Source organism: Macaca nemestrina, chromosome 11 (assembly GCF_043159975.1).
Source record: "Macaca nemestrina isolate mMacNem1 chromosome 11, mMacNem.hap1, whole genome shotgun sequence".
In the NCBI taxonomy this organism is placed as follows: Eukaryota; Metazoa; Chordata; class Mammalia; order Primates; family Cercopithecidae; genus Macaca; species Macaca nemestrina.
In genome coordinates, this window is record NC_092135.1 from 58886864 (window position 1) to 58909120 (window position 22257).

A 22257-nucleotide genomic window follows, 5' to 3' on the forward strand; every position below is an offset into this window, starting at 1 on the left:
CCTAAGAGACCAACTTAAAGGTTTTCTATTTGTATTGCTCACCCTCTGTGCGCACCACCTCTTTCCTTAACTCCCCTCTAACGCCCAGGCTACTGTCTTAGAACTTGCACCCTTAAAACAATCCATGTAACACTCCAAAAATGTTCACCCATTTTTATTAGGGAAAGGATTCAAGAAGAATATAAAGAAGGAAAAGATATAAAACACAGTGTAGCTGGATGATTTATTGGAATACTTAACTGTGCTTTATTCTCAAATTATTTTTCCTCTTCAGACCCTTTCCAGAAAAAGAGCCAAAATCCTTTGGACTCCTTTGCTCCAGGATATGTTTCACTCCTGATTTTGTTTTTCAAAAAGTATAAGCTTCTTGAAGGTATTATGTTATGTGTATAACGAGAAGTTGTCCTAACGGAGAGAGAGGGCTTCCCCTCATCTGGAAAGAGAGCAAGGAGCCTGGGAACTCACTTCCCTGCCTGGGTGGAACCTCAGCAGAGATGCCCGCGCCAAATCAGCACAGAAGCACAGAATCAGCTGCTTCAAGGCACCATACTGGCTTAGACAAAGAGCAGATCAGAAGTGACCATAATGGACCATACTGGCTCTGCCCTCATTTTCGGGGCAAAATGCAAACCTCTAGATTGAAGGAAAAGGAGAACAAGGACAAAAATTAGATTTCCTGCCAGCTCAGTAACTTTAAGAACATTCCTTATCCACACAAATTTGTAACTCCAAGTTCAATAGCTTCAATTAGATGAACCACCTTTGTCAGCAGTTATTTTACTCAAAACAGGTTATCTGTTTCTCCCCAGGGCATGTGTGGTTGTCACTGCTTCTCTGGCTGCACTTTATAGGGTAGTACAGATTTCTCCAAGTACCCTGAATTACCGCCAGAAGACTTAGACTCTATTATTTGGGTCTTGTTCGCTTTTACAATCTTTAATTGAACACCATTTTGTGATTGTCAAGAACTGTGAAGGCTGTGAGATTTTACTCCATTGATTAGCTAACAAGTTAGTCTGCCACAGATTCGTGGATGCTGGCTGATGACGTAAGACTCTTGGGTCAAAGACAATGGACTTTATTACTGATGGCACAGCAAGCAGCATGAGTACCATATTTTTCCCTTGTCCCCATATCCCACAGAAGCAATGCAGATTGGCTCAGATGAATGCCTGCACGTGCAGTGGTTTGCATTTCAGGAAAGGGACTTTGAATTTAGGGAACTTGAATCTTTTATACTGGACAGCCAGCATGCCCTGCCTTTGCACCAAAGGGAGATGCTATCTCTGTCTTCAAAGACTGTTTGCTGTACAAACTTCATCAAAGACATTCTTGGGCAAGAGACAGTCGATGTCTCTGCTCCTAAGATATGTGACAGATCCGTGGAAAAGTTCTCCCAGCAGTGCTAAGCCTGCTGTAGCACTTAAAAAATTTAAAGAAGTATGACCTCAGCCCTCCAGAATTCAGTAGAAGATCAACTAGCTGATGTGGAACTATAAGCAAAACATTTCACTTTTCAGTGCTTTTTTTTCTGTAATTACAAAATAGGAATGATATCTGCCCACTCACTGCTTATTTTGAGAAATAAAGGAAAAAGAACAGTCTGACAAATGCTTTGAGTTTCATGATGGACACTAAAATAGGAGAACATCATACAAAAACATACTGGGTCCTATTCACACTTTTATTCTCTAATGACTTTGGGGAAAGTATGACAAATTTACAGATATTTTATTCTGATAAGGTGGAAATACCTTTTTTTTGTAAGTGCTGAATATGAGTTTAAACCCTTAGTTTTGTCAAACTATAAAGCTAACTAAATATGTTTAAACACTACTTTTATTGAAAGCGCTGTTTAGATTTCTTATCAAATAGGTTTGCTGTATCTTTATCACATCACTTTGTAGCTGGAGAAGAGTATGGATCTATGATTCTTGAGTCTTTACATCTTCTCCAGTCCTCTCATCATCTCAAACACACAGCTGGCAAGGCTTCTGCCCTTTCTGTCTTCCACCTCAGGGGTAAGAGCTCTCTTCTTCGCTCTCCTGGTCTTAACTTCCTCTTCGCTGCCTGGTGAGTTTTGACATAAAGTCAGACTAGACTTTCTGCTTGTAGGCACAAGAACAATTAGATTTTACAAGCTGCCTTAAAAAGTTATCCTAAATGCAATTAAAGATATTCCAGCATTCTGTGGTTAATTTGACTAACATTGTGCTAAATGATATTCTAAATTTCCGTAAAGACAATGCTTACCTACCTGTGCTATATAACCCTCTATGTGAGAATGCCTCAGCCAGTACCCAAGATCTAGTTAATCAGAACATCTGAAGATAGAGCTCAGAAATGTGCATTTTAACAAGTACCACAGGTGATTCTTATAGCCACTAAGGTTTGAGAACAGCTCCTCTGAAATTGTCACCAATAGAATTTCAATAATTATGTTATCTTATAAATTGTCTCATAAAATATAAGACACAAGCATAAGCCATTTATTAAAAGGCAAACAAGCAAGAGATATATATTTCAGTTAAATAGGATAATTTCTAAAGAACAAGTCTCTCTTAATGATACACACAGTTTAATTTCATTTATCAAAAGGCAAGAAGTCTAAAAGAATTCTTGAATTAAATATCCAACAATAAAAAAACAGTTAAAGTACAATGTATCAACTCATGGAATATTTTTCAGCTTTTATAAATTATCACTAAAACAACCATTAAGCAATATAAAAATATGCATTAGAAAATAGAAAAAAATGTAGAGTACAAAATTGCATGTACATGATTGCAACTAATATCTTCTGTTTTGGAAAAAAAAGGACAAGAGAAAATGTCAAGAGTTGTCAGATTACGGGAAAGTCGTCTGTATTTTTTCTACAATTGAGCTAAAGAGACAGACTGTGACAGAGCTTGGAAATCCTAATTGCAGGCTCTGCCTAACAATTCTACTAAGTAAATTAGCAACACTATTTTGTAAGTATTATGAAACAAGAGAATAGGTGAAGGCGACTCATTCTGTCTACCTTGATTTCTCACGGGGCTTAGATTTCACTTTAATACATTATGAATACATTATGATCTTTTTGTTTCCTATCATCTTCCCACTAATATGTAACCTCTTTTCATCAAGACTTCTTAATTCACTAGAAATCACATTCTCTCCCTCTGCCCTTAATGGCCTCAGGTATCTGCATTTTCCCTCCCTGGAAATCCATGGGTCACCTGGCCAAACTAGAATTCACAATAAATTTTGCTTTGAGTGCAAAAGTTACCAACTGGCCTATCAGAATTGAATATATTTGTTTTTTGTTGTAGTTGTTCTTAGGGTTTCAAGTTAGGAAGACATAATTTTTTCCTTCTACCTAGTAAACGTATGATATAGAGGCTCTCAAGATGAAATACTCTTCTTAAACCACCTTTATTTTATAAACAGCACTGTATCTTGTGTCAGGAACATCATGAAATGTTCAGGAGGTACACTACACAGCAGCTCAGGCAAGAGGTTGAGGACCAGCCAACATTCAGCCCAAACTCTCCTCACCCAGATATGTTCTTTTGTTAACATAAAAGCTAGAAGAGAGAACAAATCAGCTGTAAGTCTGCCTATTTTAAAGCTCCTTCATTGCAAGATTTCACCTCATCAAAAATGCCTGCCAGGAGCTGCTTCAATATAACAGATGACTTGTGAATACAGAATTGTTCCCTTTTCTTGTGCTTTTTTGACTGTACTAAGAAACAAAGGTGCTGGATCAGACCCTGCCAAGACCACTGCTAGTATTCAGTTTCTTCAGTGCACATAGACAGCTGAACAGAGTATGGCTTGTATTTCCGTGACTTACAGAGAACAATCTTCAGCTCTAACATCTGCCCTACCCAAGAACAGCCCCAAGGAAGCTCAGTAACAGTGATGCTGGTGTCTCTGGAAATGGCACAGCATTGGAATAAGAGATGTAAGTTGACACTATTTAGCTACAGTAAGTTCTATTTATAAGCTTTTAACTTCAAAACTAATACATGCAGGTATCTAGGACAGTTGTGTATCTAACAAATCATAAACATTATCATCATTCTTATTACTCTCATGTAAATTCTGAGTAAAGAGGAAATCAGTCAAACATTAAGCTGGAGGTGGGAAGAACCCAAAATAATGCACTGAGTAAGTTTCCAACTAGTTACAAAACTGTATTTTCCACTTAGCTAATCCTTACCAGATTAATGAGTGCTCACACTATGCTTAGTATTGAAACCATAACTTGTGACAGTCACGTGCCCATACAGCTGTCCCAAACCAACACAGGACTGCTTCTGTTGCAGAATCCATCTTACGACTATTATCAATTCACTGATTTTTTAATAGAATTACTCATTTCTAGTACCTTTTCTAGTTCAGCCCCAGCAAAACTACAGCTTTCATTTTGGTTATTCAATATTTAGCACCCATTTTGTGGAGTTGCCATCAAAAAAAAAAAAAAATTCTCCTGAGCTCAGCTTTAGTGATTCAAGTAGTCTTGAATACACCAAATCATATGGAAGAGGAAGTCCCAGTATAAATTTTTGAGAACAGTCTGTTTTATTCAGTCCCATCAATAAATCAGAAATAAACAGGGTCTTAGGAATCCATCATGTTAACTATTGAAGACTTAATTAATCTCTAAATTAGAATGTAGTAGCTGTATGGTGGTAAGATTTCTTTCCTTGCCCATTGCAAGGTTCATGGCTAACATTTCTATAACAAAAGACAGTTTAACAAGAGAAAAGCATACAATTTATTTTACAAAAGGTTTATGTGACACCAGAGGCTTCCGAAATGAAGAACCAAAGACCTAGGGAAAACTGTGTATTTCTGTGGACAGTCATGCAGAAATGATTGGAGGACAAAAGGGTATGAGCTAATGGTAACAAACTGGGGGAAACTCCACAAGGCCTATTTATGCAGATCCTTCTTGACCTTTCTGTGTGACATTCCTTCCCTGGAGGTATAGGTCAGGACACCTGTCACATGAGGATCTTATGACCTACTTTCAGGAGGGGGAGGTCAGAATTCTTTGATGGCTAGCTCTCAGGGGAGAAACATGGGAGGAAGTCAGAGAACTACCTTATTGCTTCAGCTGTTTTCTCAGTTCCTATGGTGCTATACTTTGGGGTATGTGTTCTGACCCCCAACAGAGCCTACAATTTTATTCCATTTCTGTACCTGAGTCTAACACATATCAAGGTTCAAGCACCATGCATCTCTGGCTTTTCTTGGGTACCTCCAGACCTGGGCCAGTTTGACCCTTCACCTATACTTCCAAAGACTGCCAGGCCAGGACCAGCAACTAAAGGGAATCTGGGAGCTGGGTCAGCATTTGGCTCTTCAGCTCCACAAGGAGAGAAGAAGCGTATCACAGGGTGGGAATAGTTGAAGAATTACCAAAAAGAGAATGATAGGAGATGAGGAGAAGTAAAGGGAAATAGAGTTCATGGCCATGGCCCACTGTCATGATGTAAGGCACAGCTGTAGACCTTCAGCTAATATGTGTTTCATAAGTAAGTTGTTCCTTCTTAAATAATTAGCAGCCATCTATTGTGTGTGAGACACATCTTTATGGCTATAAACATGCTAGGCCAGGCACAGTGGTTCATGCCTCTAATCCCACTTCTTTAGGAATCCAACGTGGAAAGATTGCTCAAGTCCAGGAGTTTGAAACCAGCCTGAGCAACATAGCAAGACTCTATATCAACACACCGTTGTTTAAAATAGCTGTGCATGGTGGTGCACACTTGTAGTCCCACTTGCCTGGAAAGCTGAGGCAGAAGGATGGCTTGAGCCCCAGAATTCAAGGCTGCAGTGAGCCATGATCATGCCACTGCATTCCAGCCTGGGTGACAGAGTGAGACCCTGCTCAAAAAAAGAAAAAAATAAAGAAGGAGAGAAAGGATACTATAGCAGGCTCCTCTCTTCTCTGGAGAGCACAGCATGTGTGCCATAGAAAGACAATAGGCTCTGAAGACCGGCACGCCTGAGTTCAAAAACTGTATCTGTCATTTACCACCTGTGTCCAAGTTACTCAGTCTCCCAGCCTGCTTGATCTTTTGAAAAATATCTAAAGGGTAGTTGTGAAAATGACATGAGAAAACCTAGCCTGGCCCAGAATAGGCACCCAATAAAAGTTGGCTTCTTGATACTTTCCTTCATAGGAATTTGCAAACTAGGCGTCAAGGTAATAAAAAATAATCTCCACGCTTCCAAGATTAGCCTTTTGTGGAGCCGCTCCACTTCAAGGCAGTCTAATTAACACTCACTCTTCACCTTCACCCACGCATTCATCAGTTTCAACAACGGTTAATCACTAGCAAGAGGTCACAGAGCAGATCCAGGCCTCTTGAGTCTTAATCCCAATTTATACTTCTGAGTATCTGTTTGTGACAGGAAATTTAAATAAGATGAAAACAAATACTTTATTTGTGGTTTAAAATACCTTCAAATCCATGCTCCCCATCATCATTCCAAATTCTAACATAATTAAATAAAATTTCTAATTAAATGCTTACTCCAATTTTTGTACTAATTTATATGGCATATATTTATGCTATAGTAGAGCTGCTTTTTTATGGATTGTAAATACTGTTTTTCCCTTTCAGGTCTTTAAAGCAATAACATTTCAGGGTTTACAATGCAGACCACATATAACCATCAACTGAGGACATTTTTAAATTACTGATGCTTGGGACAGACCTCAGTACAATTAAATCAGAATCTCTATGGGTAGCACCCAGGCACTGGGAGGTGGGGCATTTGTAAAGCTCTCTGGGTGATTTTAATGACCAGCCTGAGGGATGTAGGATAAGGGAGATTTGACTACATTTTCCCCTCTTATTTACCATGTCAGAGTTTCCCACTGTACTCCCCACTGATTATTCTGAGTCCCAACTCCAGCCAAAACACTGGATGGGATTATGGAAGAACCACATCATCTCTTCCCAAGAAGGAGTGCTGTGAGTTTGCCATGACTTTCCAGGCACATCTCAGCAGCATTTCCTATTAAGCAGCTGTTCCTTTCAACCTTCCTGATGTCTTAACCTGGCCCTGTGTGCCCTGTCTGCCCTGGGCTCGTCTCCTAATCTTGCCCTTAGATTGTTCCCATTGTGGGGTCATAATAGACTTTGTTCTGTTTGCTAGCCCTTTTGGTCCTGGTTTTCCTCTACAAAACAAGCAGATGTCCATAAGTATCACCTGAGGATCTTGCTAAAATGTAGGTTCTGATTCAGAAATGCAGGGGCAGGACCCTGAGATTCTGCATTTCTAACAATGGCCCAGATGATGCTGATGTCTCCAACCTGCTGATCACACTTAAATAGCAAGGATATCCATGGTCTTTTTCACCTCTAACTGTGGGCAGAATAGACTTCAACTGTTTGAAGTTCTTTTTTCTTTTGTGAGACATTCTTTGTTTACCATTTCTGATATATTTGATGTTGAGTCTTTGGATGAAAGTATATCCCATAATTAAAGCATTGCTCCTATGGAAAAACACAATCCATTTATGATAACCCACTTTTATATTCAGTGCATAGGAAGCACCATGGTGAAGAGAGAGACTTTCTGGATAAACTGAGTCTGGGGTTTGATGCCATTTTTGCCCCACCCTCTATTCGCTATCCTTCAAAGAACATGGTCTCTTGCTAATTTAGGTTTCCTGTTCCTTTCCCCATTGTTGTATCACTGGATAGTGTGTGGCTTCAATCAGAACTTCCAAAATATTTGGATTTTATGAAGTAGGTAATATTTTCAAAAACAATTTGGGGACTGATATAAGATCGCTAATCTTTAATTAGCTAAGCAAAGATATAAAAACAAATAACTACCATCCATTAACAGTGTTGTTTTATTTTTTTAAAGCACATGTTAATACCAAGACTTAACTAGGAGGGAACTAATCTCAGAATAAAAAACAGTTCTTTAAAAGTGAATAAATTTAGCTTTAAAGGAAAAATCACTACACTAGCCTTATCCTTCTCATTTCACCTGGTCTGATAAAAACTTCATCATAAAAAATAGTCTATACACTCCACTTTAGGTACTACAGTAGGCTTAAGTAACGGGAGAAACTTTTGATGATATTTTCTTCATCAATAACAAAGACTAGGGTCTTTGTGCAGAGAATGAATCTGGTTTGAAAGTCAGTACCAACCTAAACCACTTCCAGGTTTATCATCCTTTCCATGCTCTGTGCAATAGACACGAGCTGTTCCTAAAAGGCTGATTTCTATTTGCCCCATCCCAGCTTCCTTCTCCTACCTTCTGGTCCACATAGATAGGTTCTGTGATGTCCTAGTTATGGCAATCCTCTTTCCTGTGTATTGAGGAAGCGCCAGCCCTAAACAAGAGAGCTTTGTTTTTTCAGTTTTTCCAGAATATAAATGTTTGATTCCCACCAAGTTGCCACTGATTGCTTTACATGGTGTGGGCTGCATTTATGAGCAGCCCACACAGGATAAGTACCCAAAAGAGAAACAAGTTCCTGAGTCGCTGTCAGGATTTAATTTTGTAATCACTTTTAAGAAGTTCTGTTGGATTTGTAGAGAAGGCAAAACTCTGTTTTCCTATGCTTTGAAACTGGCATCAATGACAATAAAGAAGAAACCAAAGAAAATGCTTTCGAAATTAGAGAAATAAAAACTTCTGAAATCTTTACGAGCAGGCAAGCTGTGAAAGCAGTGGCAGGGTGCTTCCTGCTGAGTCATGAAATGGAATGATTCATAGTCAAGCAATTCAAGGCCACAGACAACAGAACTCAAGCAAGGGAGTAGCAGGAATCAAGCCCAGATTGTAAATCCAGGATTGGAAACATAATTGAAATCAGGAGTAAAGCAGAAATATCACAGGAACACAGGCTGTTTGAGTCTGGTGAACATGCCAAAATTAGGAACATGGTAGAACAGAATTAGGTAATTATTTGAGGATCAGGAACACAGATCAGCGATAGATGGATGCTAAGTGAAGCCCCTTGATTCAGGCTTCCTGGTAAAGAAGGCCTAAGAGACCTTAAGTAGATCTCTTGGAAATCTTCTCTGTCAGCCCTACCTACAAAATTACTCCCATTTACCCAGTCTATCCACTCACCTGTCTGGGAGCCACCCTGAAAGAATGATGAACGTCCCTGAGACTAATTCTACACACCAAACTGGTCCAACCATATTGACTGAAGCAATACTTTGAGAAAACAAGTCCACAAATCAAACCGTCTTGTTCTGTTTAGATATAACCTGAATCTAAACTTTTTTTTTTTTTTTTTTTTTGAGACGGAGTCTCGCTCTGTCACCTGGACTGGAGTGCAGCGGCGCAATCTCGGCTCACTGCAAGCTCCGCCTGCCGGGTTCACGCCATTCTCCTGCCTCAGCCTCCCAAGTAGCTGGGACTACAGGCGCCTGCCACCATGCCCGGCTAAGTTTTTGTATTTTTAGTAGAAACGGGGTTTCACTGTGTTAGCCAGGATGGTCTCGATCTCCTGACCTCGTGATCCACCCGCCTCAGCCTCCCAAAGTGCTGGCATTACAGGCGTGAGCCACCACGCCCGGCCTGAATCTAAACTTTGACTTCAAATTGTCTCAGTAGTAAAATTACTGATGCATATAGCAGTATATGTAGGTTTTTTTCTGTTACTTCTGATTTTCATCAGAAACCCTAGAACAGAGAAGATTAAGAACCCAAATTATGAATTTAAGAAGCCACTCAAACAGCTGATCTAGAAATTCAAATAGCACAGATAAAAGGCAGTGGTGAGAAAAGAAATTAAGTTGCTTTCTGCATATATCATGCTTAGTTCATCCAATGTTATGGGCTAAAGTGAGTCCCATCAAATTTGTGTGTTCAAGCCCTAACCCCCATAACCTCAGAAAGTGTTTTGGGAAATAGAACTTTTAAAGAGATGATCAAGTTAAAACGGGGCCACTAGGGTAGGCTGTAATCTAATCAGACTGGTGTCTTTATAAGAAGAGGAAATTTAGCCACACACAATCACAAGGGACCTGCCTGTACAGGGAAACCACCCTGTGAAGGAGCAGAAGAGAGCAGCTAACTGCAGGCCAAGGAGACAGGCCTGGAATGGGTTCGTTCCTCATGGCCTTTAGAGGGAATCAACCTTGCCAGCAATTTAATTTTGAGCCTCCAGGCTCCAGAACTGTGAGAAAATAAACTTCTGTAAATACCTGATCAGTGGTATTTTGTTATGGCAGCTCCAGCAGATAGCACATCAAATAAACTGGTTAATGGACAGGGAAAAAAGATTCTGCTACTTATAAGTTTAAGTGCTCTATATCTTATAGCTGCACAAACTTTCTGAACCATACCCCATCAAATTTTAAATTAACCTAAAAAGTCAATTTAGAATTCTGTGTCTTTTATAAAGTTTTAACATCTTTCAAGAAGAGGAAATAAACTTTCATATCTTCAAATGTTCTATCACATAAAGTCTGAAGTTTTGTAGCCTGTTACTACATCTTATCATGTCAGAAATAGAAACAATTTTTCTTCCTAAAGTAAACTTTCCTCATTAACATAAACATATGTTCAGACAAGAGTATATTCAAGGTTTTAACCATGTTTCTGTGGATAGAAAATAAGAGAGAATACTCTGAGAGCTCATTAACATGGTTTGATACCATTTGTCAAAAGTTTCAAGAAAGAATGTTGATTAAAATACAGGCAGTCAGTTAAAGTCCTCTCCTCAGCCTCTTGGGGTAATTTACCACCTTCAATCATCTTAAAGTTTAATAGCCAATAACAGTATAATAGTTCTCATTCATGAGGTAGTTATATTTTAGCTGGGGTCAAAGTATTATACTACAAATAAAGATCTAACCTATTTCAGACATCATTCAAGGAAGATTTGAGGAGCCCCAAGATGTTGGTGGGGACTACACCTGTAAAGACATTTTATAGTTAACATCTGCTTCACTGACCTTCATATAATGTAGGTAATATACTTAAACAAAGCTACTGCTGAATGTTGACATAACAGGGTATAATGAAAACTTATTCCCTGCATTCAAAAGTGTGCCAGCTAAGTATGTATTGCATCCCAGCTTCAAAGCCACCTTTTATTGGCTGCTCAGCAAAAATGAAGCTGGAATGTTGAAATATTTTCTTTGCAGTGACAACAGTGTCAACAGTGTCAAGCTTTGTCAGTATACGGAGGTGGAGAAACACTACAAGATGAATAGGACTTCTCTTCCTGGTTCTGGTGTTTTCTATTTTCTTCTTGTTCCTATCTCATGGCTGCCAACTGTGCATGTAAGGCTGCTCTAGTGACACCCCATCAAGTTGCAGTGGCATACATACTGATGGCTCCTCATCGAATCGCAGTGGCATTCCTATTGACAGCTTCCCAGTGAATCTCACAGGTGTCCCGAAAGTCAGCTTCCCAGCCTTGGCACACGTGCACTTTGGAGGGGTGGTTTACTCATTGCTCAGCATCTGTGGACCAGTTCTGGCCTGGGCAACCAAGCACACTTCTCTGGAATCTTGTGGTCTACAACCACACCTTTTCCACTGTGGTCTGAATTCTGGCCTTAGGAAGGAGGTTCTCTTTCCCACATTTGTTCCTTCTTTGGATACCCTCCCTGAGTCCCAGATATCCTTTTGTGTTATCTTTACTCCTTTATAGATCAGCACCTGGTATAGTTAATAGTTATTTATACTAACCTTTCCCTGTTGAAATTACTATCTGATTTCTGTCTCCTGACTGAACCTTGACTGGTATAAGAGGGGTTGGGGGAAAAGGCCTTCATTCCTAAGGAATAAACTTTCAAAGCACTTATTTAAAAACCTACAGTATGCAAAGAACCAGAAAGATAGTGTGCCCTTCTGCCAGAGTAATCTATTTCAAACGACTCTACTATCCTGATTACAACAAATGACATAGAAAAAAACCAGTGAGCATTCAAATCCAAGAAAGATAGTTTCTCATATTAAACCTTCAACCAGAAAATCAAATAAAACAAAACCCTGAAACTAAAAATTCAAACTGAAATATACAAGGGACTTAATCAACTGTTAATTTTCAGTGTTGTACCCAAATGAATATGTTCTGTGTTCAGTTTAAAAATTATCTGGAGGGAACAGGGAAAAGGAGCCTGACTAGCTAGACTTTATACATCTGTTTTCCGCAAAAATATTATCTCAAACTAAGCCAGGTGCAGGGACATCTGTAGTCTGTAGTCCCATCTACCCAGGAGGCTAAATAGGGGATTGCTTGAGTCCAGGAGTTCAAGGCTGCAATAAGCTATGATCATACCTGATAATGGTCACTGCACTGCAGCCCAGAGTTTATGGATTATCCTTTCCATCTGACCCTCTATTCCCTTCTCCTCTCTTACTTCTTTCTCACTGTCATTGGGTCTTAGAGGTTAGATAGGTTAACATTTGTTATCTTCCTCATTTATAGAGAATTACAAGTATGAACTATTCATCCTGCTAATATTAGAAATTGTATCAGTACCAATAGAGAGACCTCCATCTCAAAAAGCCACCCACTCACCCACCCACCCACCCACACACACACACACACACACACACACACACACATAATCACAAAATAAGCCAAAACAGGTCATGTTGGAAATGCAAGATCTCCTCCATCTCAAAAAGCCACCCACTCACCCACCCACCCACCCACCCACACACACACACACACACACACACACACAATCACAAAATAAGCCAAAACAGGTCATGTTGGAAATGCAAGATCTGCAGTCATGATACGTTGAATATGGTATTCAGAGTCCCACACTGAGAGTGGTAATGATTGAGAGCCATGATACCTGTCTCACAGGATTGTTGTAAAGATTAATACTCAGAGCAGTGTTTGACATAGAGCAAATCTCCATAAAGGCAATTTGTTGTGGTTATTGTTGTATTCATGACTCCTTTTTGACCATATAGAGTATTATAGCAAGAAGATTTCAATTGCTAGTAACAGAAAATCCAACTCAAACTAGCTTAAACAATACGAGGGAACCTTGGGGATTACATAATTCAAAAGTCAAGAGGTAGAAGGAGCTTTAAAGTTGTTTGATTCAGTGGCTCAGCAATATTATTAAAGACCCATGTTTTGACCAGGCACAGGGCCTCACATCTGTAATGCCAGCACTTTGGGAGGCCAAGGTAGATGGATCACTTGAGGCCAGGCGTTCAAGACCATCCTGGGCAACATGGTGAAACCCCATCTCTACTAAAATTACAAACATTAGCTGGGCACAATGGCATGCACCTGTATCCCAGTTACTCAGGAGGCGGAGGCGTGAGAATTGCTTGGACCCAGGAGGCAGAGGTTGCAGTGACCTGAGATCATGCCACTGCCCTCCAGCCTGGGTGACAGAGCGAGACTGTGTCTCAAAAGTAAATAAATATATATATATATATTTTTGAGACAGAGTCTCGCTGTGTGCCCATATATATATGTATATATGTGCCCATATATATGTGTGTATATATATATTTTTGAGACAGAGTCTCGCTGTGTGCCCAGGCTGGAGTACAGTGGCACGATCTCGGCTCACAGCAACCTTTGCCTCCCGGGTTCAAGCAATTCTCCTGCCTCAGCCTCCTGAGTAGCTGGGAATACAGGCGAGTGCCACCACGCCCAGCTAATTTTTGTACTTTTTAGTAGAGATGAGGTTTCACCATGTGGGCCAGACTGGTCTCAATATCTTGATCTTGTGATCCGCCTGCCTTGGCCTCCCAAAGTGTTGGGATTACAAGTGTGAGCCACCACGCCCAGCCTAAAATTTTTAAAAGACCAATTTTTTCCCCATCTCTCTTTTTGGCCATCTCGTGATGATGGTTTTATTCTGTAGTTGAAGCCCCTGTAGCGTTAGGCTGATTGTCAGCTTAAATAATGAGGGCTGTGCTTCACTTTTACTTTCAGCTCTGTAAACCAAGCAAGAGTCCTGGTATTCACCAATGTTAAGACTGGCTCATGTCATGCACTCCACCCTCAGCCAATAACAAAGGTCGGGGAAATATAATGTACTGAGTGGTCTGAGCCAGTCCTAGCCTACCCATGGACAGTGGGTGGAGTTTGTTTCCCAAACAGTACATAGGCTACAAGGGGAAAAAGGAAAAGGCAATACAGAAGTTGCATAGACAAACAAAAATGATCTTGCTTAAATAATTTCTATCTAGTTTTCCTGCAAAACTTGTATGAATTCACATTATAATTTTTTTTCTTTTTTTTTTTTTTTTTTTTTTTTTTGAGATGGAGTCTTGCTCTGTCGCCCAGGCTGGAGTGCAATGGTGTGATCTCATCTCACTGCAACCTCCACCTTCTGGGTTCAAGCGATTCTCCTGCCTCAGCCTCCCGAGTAGTTGGAATTACAGGTGCCTGCCACCATGCCCGGCTAATTTTTGTATTTTTTAGTAGACACAGGGTTTCACCATGTTGGTCAGGCTGGCCTCAAACTCCTGACCTCAGATGATCCACCCACCTCAGCCTCCCAAAGTGGTGGGATTATAGGCGTGAGCAACCACACCCAGCCAATTCATATTTTAATTTTACAGAGACAATGAAGAAAAACACATCAGTGAATAAAAAAGAACAACAAAGAAACTCTCTTACATAATCTTACCATGTGCTCAGGGTTTTAAATCTTTTACACATACTAATTTGTTCAATTCTCAAAACTACCATAAGTTTGACAAGACATTTGTCAAAGGTGAAGTCAGCATTTGGAACGCAGGAATTACGGCTCCAGCACCTATATTGCCTAACTCCTCTGCAAAGAGATGGGTGTTACTTCTGACATGCTGCAGAAAGTGCCACTGGGCTTGGTTCTATGGCTCCCTCTCCCAAGAGGAGATCAGCATATTGCAACTGATGAAGGAAGAGTTAAAGAATAAATAAACAACATGAGAAAGAGGTGTTTCTACAAAGTTTTTTTTTTTTCCAGCCAAACAATATTTTAAAATCTGAAACCCAATGACAAAAGAAGAATAAAACACACAAGTTCTTTCACCAATTGAGTAATTAGAAAAAGTTCACCAATTCCATCCCACTCAGCTTCCAAACCATAACAGCATCTTCAAATTATAATGCCAAAGGTGATCAAGTACTTTGAAGCCAGGATCTCTAATGCCAGTGAAAAATTGTCAAAATTATGAGTCAGCTGTTTGATATTTAGAAAATCAACTAATCTCTTTGGGTCTGTTTCCTATTCTTTGAAGTCATTTAACTTAAAAATATCTTTTAAAAATAGCATGTCTACGCACAGAATTACCTCTACACTTTTAGAACTACCTCAATCTTTCCTCCTTAAACAATAGCTTGTGATTTTACTTGAAACCCATGTTTATTGGATATTTTATCATGGCTCCGGCATCCCACCAAATATGATCAAATTAAAAAGGAATTAAACTGGTAAACCAAGGAATAAATAACACACAAGGAACTTTGAAATCTCTCTGCAAGCTTCAGCTAGTTAATCCTCCCAAACATCCCCCTGGAGTCATGCTAAACAGTTTTCAAAGGTCAGCTCTCATCGAGAGTCTGACTTATTTTATTGAAGTCATAGAAAAACTCAGAGTTTATGGATTATTCTTTCCATCTCTCCCTCTATTCTCTTCTCCTCTTTGATTTCTTTCTCACCACCATTGTGTCTTAGAGGTTACAGACAGGCTAACATTTTTTATCTTTCTCATTTATAGATAATTACAAGTATGAGCTATTATTAATCCTACTAATATTAGTAATTGTATCAGTACTAAATTACTGTGTTCTCACATAGAAAATTATTGATGACAGGCATCTCATAGTAATTTCGATTTCATAAATTTATAATTCCAAAAAAATATATTTCAGGTAATGCAAATTTGTTTTCTACGATTTATATATTCCTTACCTCTTTGAGGGGAGTTCAGTAATTTCTATTTTATCCTAATATCAAAACCACTTTTCTGGGTTTCTCAATTTAGAAAGAAAAATGCATGTGAGGCTCATTCTTTTGGCTGGTGTTTCTCATCAACTTTAGAAAAAAGAAATCCCAGTGTATAGATCAAAATAGAAAGGTTATTTTGTAATAAACTAAATGTATTGCTATATTGGCCAATAAAACAGAAAGTAGAAGGTATAATATCTAAAACAAATTCTTCAATGGTGAGATGCCTCATTCTCTGATTAAATTCTGTCAGCTTACAGAGACTTTTTAAGGAAACTTAAATAGTTCACCTAGTACCCTGTAGAAAGTATCATGTACTTTTTTATGAGACATAGTAAGCTATACATAACAGATTAGAAAGAAAAAAATGGAAGGATGAGTAAAACTGCAGAAACAAATGTGCATTATCATCTTCCTTGACTAATGGTATTGAATCTCCTCCCTGGTTGCCCTATTTTTCTAAATTGGCATTTGAAAAGAGGCAGCAAGGCTAATTTGCTCCTCCACTTCTCAACAAGAGCACCTGTGTTAGTCCGTTTGCGTACTGCATGAAGAACTGCCCGAGACTGGGTAATTTCTAAAGGAAAGAGGTTTAATTGACTCACGGTTCAGCATGGTTGGGGAGGCCTCAGAAAATTTGCAATCATGGTAGAAGGTGAAGGGGAAACAAAGCGCCTTCTTTGCCAGGCTGCAGGAAGGTGGCGTGCCAAGCGAAGAGGGAAGAGTCCTTTATAAAACCATTAGATCTCGTGAGAACTAACTATCACGAGAACAGCATGGGGGAAACCCCCTCCCACCGTGATTCAACTGCCTTCACCTGGTCTCTTCCTTGACACGTGGGGATTATGGGGACACAAAGCCCAACCATATCAGCACCCCTTCTGCATCTCCCTCCTTTTCCCTTCCCATCCTCCTGCCATCTTCAATTATGCTATTCTTAACATGCCCATCCCAAGACCCAGGTAAGTATTGAGCAGGAACTGACAGTGGTATATTCCCAGTTCATTAAGTTCTTGTCAGCCTGGAAGCTTCCACAACTAGGCATAAGAAGAAATCAGCCCGGGCTCAGTGGCTCACGCCTGTAATCCCAGCACTTTGGGAGGCCGAGGAAGGCTGATGAAAAGGTCAGGAGATTGAGACCGTCCTGGCTAATACGGTAAAACTCCGTCTCTACTAAAAATACAAAAAATTAGACGGGCATGGTGGCACGTGCCTGTAGTCCCAGCTACTCGGGAGGCTGAGGCAGGAGAATCACTTGAACCCGGGAGGTGGAGGTTGCAGTGAGCCGAGATCGCACCTTTGCACTTCAGCCTGGTGACAGAGCGAGACTCCGTCGAAAGAAAGAAAGAAAGAAAGAGAGAAAGAGAGAAAGAAAGGGAGAAAGAAAGGGAGAAAGAAAGAAGAAATCGAAAGTGGTAGAGAATGCATCTGAATTTTTTTCCGCCTCCGTTAAAATGTCATGTGTCAATGAGTGACAGAATCTTCACCAGATAAAGTGCACTGTATTGGGCAATCCCAGGTGCATTAAAAGTTGTTAAGAGGATGGACTTTGGAGACAGACACCTCAGTTTCCACTTACTATTTAATAGCTACGTGTACTTGGTCAAGCCAGTTTACTTCCTTATGCCTCAGTTTTGAAACTATAAAAGAGTACTTCCTTTATAGGGTATTATAAGGATTAAATAAACTGATACATGTGACGTACTTAGAATTGTGCCAGGACCACAGTAAATTATATACAGGTATTTGTCATTATTAACCCATCTGAGATTTTAATCTCTTCTACATTTCCAAACAATGGTCATTCATCATATGTCTCCTTTCTCCCGGGGAAGAAGGAACTCATTACCTCTTAAAGTGGCCTATCTCGTTTTCTGACTATTGGAATGTTCATTTTCCTGTAACAAGCCAATTTTTTTTTTTCCTTATAGCTCTGGCTCACTGGTCTGAAGCCTTTCTTGGAGCTACATAAATGAATTTGATATTTGAATACAGTTCTCTCCTTCTCAGTTTCTCTAAGCTAAACATCCTCCATTCCTGCAATCATACACATGTAATATGGATGAGTGTTTGATAACTAGTTTGTTTGCGGTCTTAAAGAGTGGTACCCAGAAAGATGGGTCAGAAAGCAGGACTAATGCATCCCTCATTCTAGAGGGAATTCTAAGGTCCTATTACTTTGGGGATATTTTTAGAATTCCCATATTATCACCTCAAGTAAAACTCAAGTTAGTTTTGTGTGACTGCTACTAATTTGCAGTTCATCAACCCTTTCCGTGATTATGCAATTCCTTTCTAGTTTTTGTTCATTTGTGGGATGGTGGTAGGGAGGGGAGTAGTAACTAACAACTTTATAATTATTCCTATTGAATTTCATTTTGGCATCAGCCTATTACTTGAGTTTGTCAAGAGTTTTTTTTTATTTTTAATCTATCTTTGTTTTATCACATATCACTAAATTTCCTCTTTCTTTTGATAGCCAAAAATACATACCTATCATATAAAGGGGAGGACAGAGTTCTGGGGAATCCAGGGTCCCACTTTTATTCTTGTTCTCAAAAATAATGCGCCTAAGTTGCAGAGAAAAAGAAACACACACTGTTGATGGGAGTGTAAATTAGTTCAACCATTGTGGAAAGCAGTGTGACGATTCCTCAAAGACCTAAAAACAGAACTACCATTTGACCCAGCAATCTCAACACTAGGTATGTACCCAAAGGAATATGAATTGCTCTATCATAAAGATACATGCATGTGTATGTTCATTGCAGTAATATTTACAATAGTAAAGACATGGAATCAACCTAAATGCCTATCAATGGTAGACTGGATAAAGAAAATGTGGCACGTATACACCATGGAGTATTATGCAACCATAAAAAAGAACGAGATCATGTTATTTGCAGGAACATGGATGGAGCTAGAGGCCATTATCCTTAGCAAAGTGACGCAGAAACAGAAAAGCAAATACCACATGTTCTCACTTATAAGTGGGAGCTAAATGATAACACGTGGACATATAGAGGGGAACAATGCACACTGGAGGGAGAAGATCAGGAAAAATAACGAATGGATACTAGGCTTAATACCTGGGTGACAAAATAATCTGTTCAACAAGCCTGCATGACACAAGTTTATCCTGAACTTAAAAGTTAAAGAAAATTAAAAAGACTATGCTCAAGCTACTTCTTAACTACTTAGCCTATGTACCTCACAGATTTATTTTTTAAGGCTAGATGCTAAGAACACTCAAATTGTGTCTATCTATCATCAAGACTATAAGCTGGGTGCAGTGACTCACACCTGTAATCTCAACCTTTTGGGAGGTTGATTGCTTGAGCCCAGAAGTTCAAGACCAGTCTGGGCAACATAGTGAGATCTCAACTCTACAAAAAAATGTAAAAAGAAAACTAGCTGGGAGTGGTGGTGCCCACTTGTAGTCCCAGCTAGTCAGGAGGCTGAGGTGGGAGGATTGCTTGAGCCCAGAAGTTCAAGGCTGCAGCGGGCTATGATTGTAACACTGCACTCCAGTCTGGAGCAACAGACTGAGACCCCATCTCAAAAAAAAAAAAAAAGAAAGAAAAAAGAGTAAAGATTATAAATAATCTCCTACAATGTTAAAAAGATAATTAAGATTTTTACAATTATTTTACTAAAAAAGCTATGGAAACAAGCAAAAAAAAACCACAAGCTTAGTCTAAAAAAAAAAAATCAGAGTGGATTTATTGAGAATGTGGAGAAGGGTATGAAATAAATTTTTAACCTTTGATTCTCTTGTTTGTTTAATCCCTGGGTATCTAGGTATCTCTTCATGCGTAGCTCGAGCTCTGAGAACTGCCTATCTGCCCACACAGCTAGCACTCGTATGCATCGCTGCTCTTAACTTTGTCAATGAACAGAGTTAAACATTTGCACGTCTATCTCCTCCTTAAGAATATGAGCTCCTCAAGAGCAAAAAAAGCATTTTAAGAACTTCTGCACCCAGCATGGAGCCTAACACATAGTAGATAATATTATATACTATAATAAATACAGTTGATCCTTGAACAACATGGGTTTGAACTGTGTGGGTTCACTTATATGTGATTCTATTTCAAAAAAGTTATACCAAGTGTGCCTACCTCCCCTGCCTCCCCCTTCACCTTCTCCTTCTCTTTCACTCCTCAAACCACTGATACAGCAAGACCTTCTCATCTTCCTCTTTCTCCTCAGCCTCCTCAATGTGAAGACAACAAGGATGAAGATCTTCATGATGATCCACTTCCACTTAATGAATAGCAAATATATTTTATCTTCCTTATGATTTTTAAATACATTTTCTTTCCTCTAGTTTATTGTTAGAATACAGTATATAACACATATACAAAATATTCATTAATCAATTTTATATTATAGGTAAGATGTATTAGTTAAGTTTTGGAGGAGTCAAAAGTTATATGAGGGGGGTTGATGCAACTGTAATTGACCAAGCATGCTAATTAAATGTCCCTACAGGTATAAGGCCGATCATCAACTTAGGTAACATCTTAAGTATATGAATTGTAAAGAGTAAATACATTTTCCCTATACTATCCCACTCCCTACATCCACTATATCCCTTTCATCCATTCACTGTGACCAGAAGTTTCATTAAATGGGGATACCTTTAATTCTACAACTCGACCTAAAATGCAAATATCCTCTATGGAGAAGAAAAACTTTGGCATAAATTTTCATTGAGTTGCAAATAAATGATATAGGTTACTCTGCCCAGTGCACAATTTATTGAGGTTGGGGTGGTCGTGGAAAAAGAGTATCTATCATCCCGGCAGGTCTCAAATTCCCTTAGCGTCAGCCCCACTGTGGCCATGGGCCAATAAAATCCTGAAGCATCAGCCCACCAACAAGTAGAGCCTAGAAAACACTGCTGTTTTCACACATACTGTGCCTAGAGCATGAATTCACCCTGTAGGTGTCCATGTGATCATCTGAACCAAGTTTCTCAATCAAACACCCACCCCATGCAGCCTGGCTACCTAACTGGCTACTTGGCCAGAGTCTCAGGCACCTGGGTCTCCCTCTGAAGGAGGGAACCTATTCCTAAATCCTAGTTAGCAATTAGGAGACCTGGCTTTCTTGCTCTCCACTCTCTCTAAAAAAGACTTTCCAGGATTCTTCTTAAGGAAGCCTTTCGACCAGACCTGCCCTGAGAACCCTGCTGCCCCAGGGCAGTGATGTCTGCACTCTTTGACTAGTAACTCCCCTCAGCCATTCTTCTCTGCCTGAATACGAACCTGACTTTTGCCTCCCACCCTCTAACTTGGGCTTGGAGATGCTCCTCCCACTCCTGCCCTGGTCATTATACCCTAACCATTGCCAATCCTGGCTTAGTACCAGTTTGCTTCCTCCTCTGAAGGAATTTCTGCATTTTTGTCAGTCCTGGTCACATGATTTATGACTGAGAGAAAGAAAAAGGCAGGGAGCGGGTAAATACGAAAAGGAACTACTAGAGACAACAAAAATTAAAACTTCCATCTGCCTCACGTATTTTGCCTAGTCTAGAACTGGTCAGTGGCATAGGTTTTAAATTTCATGAACTCAGAATTTCTTCAAAAAGCGTCTCTAACTGTAGCTTCTCTGTCTTGGCCGCAGGACCCTCTCTCAAACAATGCCCCACCAGATTGAGGCCAACACACCCAGGAGTAGCCAGTTCTGCAGGAGGCTGGGTGTCAGCCAAGCTCAAATGCCAAAGTAAATAGAGGAGGGAGGATGAAGAGACCAAAGGGGCATTTCCCAGTCTAGATAGGAGACCTGCTTTTTTTAAAAGCTGTATTTTTAAAACCTTGCTCATTCAAAACTGTAAATTCTTAAGAAGTAAATTTGCCTTTCACTAGTGACTATCTTACTTTTTTGTTGGTTTCTTTTGCCATATTTACAGCACTGGATAGGTTGGTTTTATTTTTCTATTGCACACAAGCATTTAATATTTAACATTTCATCAGTGAGATAGTTATAAAACCCATAGTTCTGAAAGAAATGTAATGCTTCATTGTATGCTAGATGAGTAAGTAGAAGCCTTTTAATCATAAGTTTATTCAGCATTTTAGATACTTTTGAAATTATTTTTTATGGAATAATTTCATCATAAGTAGCATATCTCAGGTTTATTTAACATATAATTTAAGAGAGGGCAGTGTTTCAAAGTGGAAAACAAACTAGACTAAGAATCAGAAGTTCTAAATTCTAGACCTTTTAGTAACTGTTGAAGTTTAGGTAAAACCTCAGACTTCTCATATATAGAATGCAGGAGCTGAAAAAGGAGACTGCTTAATTGACACAGTTTTTATCCAGCTTAATAACT

At 39.5% G+C, this 22257-nt stretch overlaps 1 long non-coding RNA gene across 1 annotated transcript in view; it reads right to left on the reverse strand.

The window, feature by feature from the left end:
- Positions 1-22257, reverse strand: part of LOC139357131 (uncharacterized) — a 73474-nt gene that overhangs the window by 21198 nt on the left and 30019 nt on the right. The gene's annotated exons all lie outside the window — the stretch shown is intronic.